The 7831-nt window shown below is 41.1% G+C and overlaps 1 pseudogene; it reads left to right on the top strand.

The window, feature by feature from the left end:
- Window positions 1-4528: 4528 nt before the first annotated feature.
- On the top strand, window positions 4529-7635 carry LOC130720765 (hyoscyamine 6-dioxygenase-like; annotated as a pseudogene).
- The last annotated feature ends 196 nt before the right edge of the window (window positions 7636-7831 follow it).

Here is a 7831-nt window from a genome sequence, read left to right as displayed (position 1 = left end):
ATTACCTTAGGAATCTTGAGCTTATCAGCCAAGGCAACATCATCATCATCATCACCCTCCACTTCGACAATCGCAGAGGCCACCCGAGGAGAAGCCTGAGGGGTCGGTCGAGGAATTGGTTCAGCTACAAAAAGAAAACAAAGGAGGATTAAGCCATAAATATCGCAAAGATGCCAGGTCGAAATGATTACCTTGACCAATAAGCGATTTTATCGATATGTGGTTGAAGATTTCAACCGGCACATGGAGAGGATAATTCCATAGGTAACGCTTGGTCCAGGTCACCCGCTTCCGAGGGGGCAGTGCACTGTGGTAAAAGTTTTTGATACTTACATGATCAACCCACTTAGGAAGCACTACCGGAAAAGCCAAAGCATACTTACAAGTAGGCAGTGGTGGGAACCTAAAGCTAGTTTTTCGAATAATAAAAGAAAGACCGTCCTCATCAGAAGGAAGGTTCAATCGGGTTTTCTTGGCTTTAGCTTCCCACATTTGCCTGAGAACTTGAGCTGCTTTGGCAACCGTTTCCTGAAGTCGAGGACCCGGAAAGTACACTACACCGAAGAATTGTTGAAAAGCGTTGATCTCAGATGTATGCATACCTTTGGTTTTCTTTGGGGCCTGCCTCTGCAAAAGAAAAACGTTTGTTATGCGCTGGAAGCAATCCTCAATTGGCGTCGAAATATCATGCCAATAAGCAGACCACCACGCCTTAAACGCCTGGGTGACGTAAAAGGATGGAGTGAAACTGAAAGGACTAAGACCAAGTAGCTCCTCATCGTTATAGTAACCAATGGTAGTGTCGAAAACACTACGTTTGGTGATGGTACCAGGATAGAGGATGAGGGATTTGTCGAACAAGGTATTGGGCAAATCTTGACTCAGCCCAAACTGTCGAGACACAAGCTGAGGATTGTAACCGCAAAGAGTAAAATCATTACTGGCGAAGTTGATGGTTAACACCCTGGGAGATAATATAGTCCGCCAAAGCTCGACTTGGTGTTGAGAAAGGTTCTCCGAACCGGGAAGATTAGGATATGAATTCCTTAGCCACCGAGGGCCGTAAGAGGGTTTGTGATACGGTGCAAAGCTCGAGCGGAAACGTTTCAGCTCGAAAAACATGGTGAAATACTTCTTAAAGTCAAACTCGAACGTGGAGGCATCATAAGGAGGGGTGAGAGCTTCAAGCCTGAAAGCGTCGATCCTTGTGTTAGACACCACAGGAGGAGAGCTCTTGGCTGGAAGAGATGGTTCGAAAACCGCATTCATCCAAAGCTGAAGAAGCCAGAAAGGACCAGCTGCATTCAAAGACGCCACTTTAGGATCTCGAATATCGGCGATTGCTTCATTGATCATTTGGTAGAGATTACCGAGCACGAGCCTAGCCATGGCGATAATTCGACCCTCGTGCAACAGATTGGCTAAAGGAAGAAGTTTAGCCGGAATTCTCAAAGATTTGGTGCAGAACACATAGGCAGAAAGCCAATACAGTAGAAACGCGACATGCTCAGCATCGGAGACTTCACCATTCTCGACATAATGATCTTTAATAAACTTACTGAAAGCAATGTTGTCTGTCGGAATGGCGATAGGATCAGTGGGAGCAGCAGAAGAATGATAATCGTCACCCACCACCCAAAGGCCAGTGATGGCAGCAACATCGAGAAGAGTAGGAGAAAGCATCCCAAAGGGGACATGAAAGCTATTGGTGGACCGCTCCCAAAAGAAAAGAGAACTCAGAAGCATGGCAGGGTTGTAAGTAATCGGCGACCTCGACAACTGAATGAGGTCGAAAATGCCAGTCACTTTCCAATGCCCAGACTTACTGGCCTCCACCCTGTTGAGCCATCTCAGATAGGCTCCTTCACCAGTAGATGGGTTAGGAGGCGCAGACCTGAAAGCCCTTTTGGGATCTTTCAGAAAAGGGAAGCGGTAAGAAGGTTGGAATGCAAGAATGAGCTCATCCCCACGAATGCTGGGGTGAAAATGCTCGTAGTCCTCAGGGAGACTGTTAGGCCTGCCCTTCTTCGCCTTCTTCAAAGGGCCCAAAATGGCACGTAAATTGCCATTCACAGAAATAGGAATAAATACCTGGGATTTCCAGATAGCCCGTTTCTCCACGTCATACGGCGGATCTGGAATGGGAGCGCGCTTGGCTTCATTCACCTCACAAGCAGCAGCCAAAGGGATGACATGGTCAGAACCAGAACCAGAGGCCATGGAAATGTTCAGAGAATACACCGGGAAAACAAAAACCAAATGATGGAAGGCGGTCACAAGCAAAATCAGGCAAAAGTTTGAGTGTTCGAAAGCTTGAGGATTTGAAAGCGTGAGTGACTGAAAGAACGGTAAAGCTTGAAGAAGGCCAACAATGGCGTATTTATAGGCAAGCGAATAGTCGGACGTGAAGCTGCATTACAGAGTGATGCATAAAATTTTTGAAATCCAACGGTTATTTTATTATATAACCGCAAACCCTAATGAAAAGGCTAGGAAAAGGCCATGATTACTCTAAAAGTAGAGACGGCACACGGCAAACGAGGTCAGACGCTAAAGCCTCTGATTGGAGCAAAAGTCAAACGATTGGATCTCTGATGGGACTTGAAATCAGAAAAGGAAAAGTCGCGAACAGCCGTCAAGTTCCGTCGAAATGCACGAGCGAAAAATGCTTGATCTCTCCAAGGACTGGTAGTCGAGAATCAACATTTTTGGGGGGGCATCTGTTGGCCCAATATTTTGGCCCAAGAAAGAAAAACGCATTCAGCCCAAAACTCTCGAGGAAGTCGAATTCTGACTATAGAAAGGAAGAGGAAGTTGCACCAAGTTAATGGGGCGGCAAAACTCGACAACAACAATTACTGCTAAACACAGGCACATGTAACACGTGCCACACTGACCAAGTCAAATTCCCCCCACGATGGTCGAAAACATGGCCAGGAAACGGTTGGAGCAGTTGAAGCACACGATCTCCACCACCATGCGCAGAACTTCCGGAGCAAGCATCAGATCGTGGGAGAAACCAGACCCACTAACACGCAGAACACGAAACTCTATAAATAGGAGAATCCAATTCAGAAAGAGGGTTCCCAACTAAAAAACTCTGAAAATTCACTAAAAGCTCTAAACGTCCGCATCAATGAGACTTCGAGAGCAGAACGTGATGATGGAGGAGTATGTTGCAGAACCAACGCTTTAATTTCCTTGCATTGCAGTTTGTTAATTCCCAGTTCTTATGTGTAGCTTGTTTTGTCGAAATTTGCTTTCATGTTATCTTGGTTTGCTTAACTATTTTGTAATCGACTCATATTTAATAAAATCCAGTTTCGTTTGAAGTTGTTTATTGTTGTCGAAAACACATCCGTCCACACACTACACTTTGGCAAAACGCTTTCTCAAAAGGACCCTGAAATCTAAACTTCCTTTAGTCGAACTAAGAGGATATTTGTTTACCAAAAATCCGTGTAAACACACTGTCTTTCATTTTGGAATGGCAATATTAAATGGATCATACTTTTGCGACCAGCTAGTAAAAAAAGCTAAAATGTTAGTCTTGAAATCACTAAAAGGAACCCTTAGCCCAAGTTTATAAATGATCTGAACTTATGAAATTAGGGACATTCTATAAGTTTTCCACATAATAATTTTAACTTTCTCTCCAATAGAGAAGAGGGAATTCCAAAAGTTTTTTTAATATCAAAAGAGTAAAATCGTGATCGATGAAATGTAATCGCACCTAAAAGCGCATATTTCAAATGAATTTTATTTCAGACAAAATTCAATTAAAACAAACATTTATCCTGAACAGGGTTAGTAGTTTATATTGTTTGATAATCTCGAACTGCTTGCATTGCATCTCATACTAGCTATTTAAAATCATAAATACTCCATTTCATTTAGCATAAACTCGTCAAACATGACATTACAAATCAAGTTAGAGGCTTCTGTTTTGGCCGGTCCAACTTGCCATAATTCTCAATATCGTCATGGACATGCCAAAGGACTCACGACGATGTAAATAACGTGTTGGCTGGTTAAGACGATCAAAAGTGAGTGTCATTCGAGTAAATCAGAGTCAGCACAACCAACAACACCAAGACTGTCTAAGAGTGGCCCGTGACTTGGAACCCATTCATGATGACTTCATCGTTCAATTAGCTCATTTTGCTCATTTCTTCTAGGACTTTGAGTTTTTCTCATAAGCTGAGTATTTTACAAGTATATATTTTCCGTGGACATTTCTTACACCACCGTGTGCCAGCTTGCGTCCGCCACACTTGGATGAGAGGAACTCCAAGCTCTATTTTAAGAGGAACAGAGGCAACTAAGTTTTGTTATCTAACATAAAAATGTCCAAATAATTTCAGTTTCTTTGTAATATGTCACATTTATTCCGTTTCATAATGTTCCATTAATCTAAAAATAATTTTGGTACAACCGAATCTTGGAAGGGTACATGAAAGTATTCCATCTGTTTTATTGAGTCCAAGAGAAAAAACAAAAAAGTTTCACTTTGTTCTGTCAAGCGAAAGAGGTTAAGAAGATGGGCATGTGATATTATACCTTCCTCACAATAGATTAGATTAATAATGTTGGCCCTCTTGTGCATTTTTTTTATTCCACCAAGCTCAGCATTTCTATTTTATCACTGAGGTTTCTGGTAATTGGTACCATTGCCTAAAATCACTAAGGGCACCTATAATCAACACACATGGAAAAGCTCATATCTAGCAGATGCAACAACTTGCAATATGTTCCAGAGTCTTACATTCTGCCACCAGAAAGCAGGCCTGAGAAAGAAGCTCCTCTCTGCAACATGGTGCCTGTAATTGACCTTGGAGGAGGTGAATTGGATTCTGATGCTTCAACCATATCTCAGCAAATTATAAAGGCTAGCCAAGAATTTGGATTCTTTCAGGTTCCATCTTTTACTTCCCCAATCCCTATTGAATATGATTGGTTGAAACTTAAAAATCACTTAAAAATCAACTTAGTTGTTAGTTGGCTTAATTGCAACTTTGGTACCTGACGTTTACCAATTTCACAATTTTAGTCCCCCACCTAATTTAATTACACAGATGGTCCCTGACTTTGCTGGCAGTCTGCAACGTTGGTCCTACCGTTTGTTTGTTAATGGAGGAGGTTTACGTGGATGGTCACTTAGTTGATGTGGAAGTTGAATTGGAGAGAGAAAGAGACCAGCAACTGATTCAACCTTCTTGCTCGTCTCTAGGGACTCGTTCGTTCTTTATCTCTTCCCTCTTCGCTAAATCCCAAGCTTCGAAACATCTTCCTCACGGTGCTCTGTTTTTCAAGGAGGAAGAGGGTAAAAGATGACCGTTGCAGGTCTCACGTGCAAGTCACGTGCTTCCCTCTCTCTTCAGTCCTTCTTTCTCTCTCCAATTGGACATCCATGTAAGCCTTCTCCGTTAACAAATAAACGGTAGGACCAACATTGCAGACGGGCAGCAAAATCAGGGACCATCCGTGTAATTAAATTAGGTGGGAGACTAAAATTGTGGAATTGGTAAACGTCAGGGACCAAAGTTGCAATTAAGCCTTGTTAGTTATTCTTGTCCCTTTGATTGTTAGTGTTGAATAAGAATCGTTGAAAATCAACTAATAGTGTGTTTGGATCGGTGGTGGAACACAATCCAAAGCGCGATAACTCTAGAATCTACACTTTGTAGCTTCTCCCCGAAGCTGAGTATGAGGCATTCCACCGCAGAACCAAACACGCTACATGTAAATTGTTAGTTATTTCAGTCCCAAATTGGTTAGCATGAACTTACCTTTTGTTTGATAATTGACCAAATGTCAATTTTTTCAAATACTCATAAGTTGAGAACAATATGCAGTTGGTTAATCATGGCATTCCCATAATGCTACTAGACGATGTAATGCAAGTAGCCAGGGAGTTCCATGAGCTCCCTATAAAGGAGAAGGCAAGTTTATACTCAGAGGACCCTAAACAAAGTTGTAGATTATATACAAGCATTGACTATGCTACTGAGGATGTACACTACTGGAGAGATACTCTAAGGCATCACAGTCATCCTCTACAAGAACACATCCAAAATTGGCCTCATAAGCCAACTCAATATCGGTACGTACAAGATCATGTAATAGTTCCATAAATTTTCAGTATTTTATTGCAGTGCAGAAACTTTTATGTGTGTACAACTTGATTCTAGCAAAAATGAATCGAGAGAATAAGAGCAAAAAAATGTCTCAGGATATGTTATTTTCCCATTTTCATACTTTTTAACAGTGAACTAAAGTGACTCTAACTAGTTGCTTGGCAGGGATGTGATGGGGAGCTATTCAGTGAAGGTGAGGAAGCTCTGTTTGATTCTTTTGGATCTGATTTACACAGGACTAGGACTTGATTCAGGATATTTCAACAATGAACTTACCAGTGTTCAGTTGATGGCTATAAACCATTACCCACCGTGTCCAGACCCAAGTTTAACTTTGGGGTTGCCTAAACATAGTGATGTTAACCTCATAACAATCCTTTTTCAAGGTGACAAGAATGGGTTGCAAATCTTGAAGAATGGACATTGGTTTGAGCTTGAACCACTTCCCAATGCATTAGTGGTTAATGTAGGCCATATTTTACAGGTCTATCACCTCTATCTAAACTCAAATCAACCTTTTATACTTTCTAATCCTGGTTTAGAATCAGTTTAGTTTACCGTTAGAAAGTATGAAAAAGGAAAATAAAACATCTCAACTTACTGATTCATTTATTGATTATAGATTATCAGCAACGGGAAGTTAAAGCGCCGATCACAGGGTGGTGACAAACAAAAGAGTTGCGCGAACAACAATCGGTTGCTTCATCCATCCCTCTCAGGATTGCCATATTGAGCCAGCAAAAGCACTTGTTGATGATGATAAGAATCCCCCTTTGTACAAGTCTTTTGAATACAAAAGCTTCATTAGTAGCTATATAGCAGATACTCATGCCAGATTGCCACCACTCGAGCGATACAAGCTAAAGTAACATCTTTGTGTTTAAGATGCTTACACAAATTGAAAGGTGTAGGTTGGTTCAATAAAAGAAATAAGTAGGCTAAATTATCACTGTTGTTTTGTTCAATCATTAAACTTTTGCATTCAGCAACAACACTAGCTTTCTTTTTGGATTGCCAAAATTAAATGAATTTCACTTTTGAGATCATTGCTATGGGTAAAGATGTAAACCCCACTTCTCAAAGCTAGTAAATAAGTAAACACACCTAAATCAAAATGCCTATCTTTTACTGCTAGTTCTTGCAGAAGTTTGCTGGACAATCCTGCCATTTTTTGTTCGATTATTAAACTTCTGCATTCAGCAACAACACTAGCTTTTGTTTATGGGTTGGAGAGGAACCCGGAGGTCAAGGCTGGGTGGGAGCAGGGGTGGCAAGATTGAGAGTGAGAAGGGTAAGGGCTTAGTGTGCCTGACTGGATGACACAAACTCATGGGTCGGATCGAATCCAAATTATCGTTAATCCAAACGAACGCTAATTTGGTTGGTGACATTAGCGTCGGACTAAACCAACGCTAATAAACAATGTATCAACACTAGTTTGGCTAGCAAATTTAATTTCAGTCTAAACCAACACTAATGGATGATGAATTGATGATAATTTACGTCTGTCAAGCTAACGCACCACTTTTAAGTAAAACTCAATTGATATTCGATGCTTAGCATTGGCGCTAGCTGACGCTAATCTTTTACACAAACTTAAATTTTTTTGCAGTACACGAAAGTTCCATTTTTTCCTCTTTACACTCAAAGATTGGAACATTGTTACTTCAACAAACGAAATAATTGAAGAAAAG

The sequence above is a fragment of the Lotus japonicus genome, chromosome 5, assembly GCF_012489685.1.
Source record: "Lotus japonicus ecotype B-129 chromosome 5, LjGifu_v1.2".
Taxonomy (NCBI): Eukaryota; Viridiplantae; Streptophyta; class Magnoliopsida; order Fabales; family Fabaceae; genus Lotus; species Lotus japonicus.
Note: the sequence above shows the minus strand (reverse complement) of the source record. Positions and strands in the feature narration are given on the sequence as shown.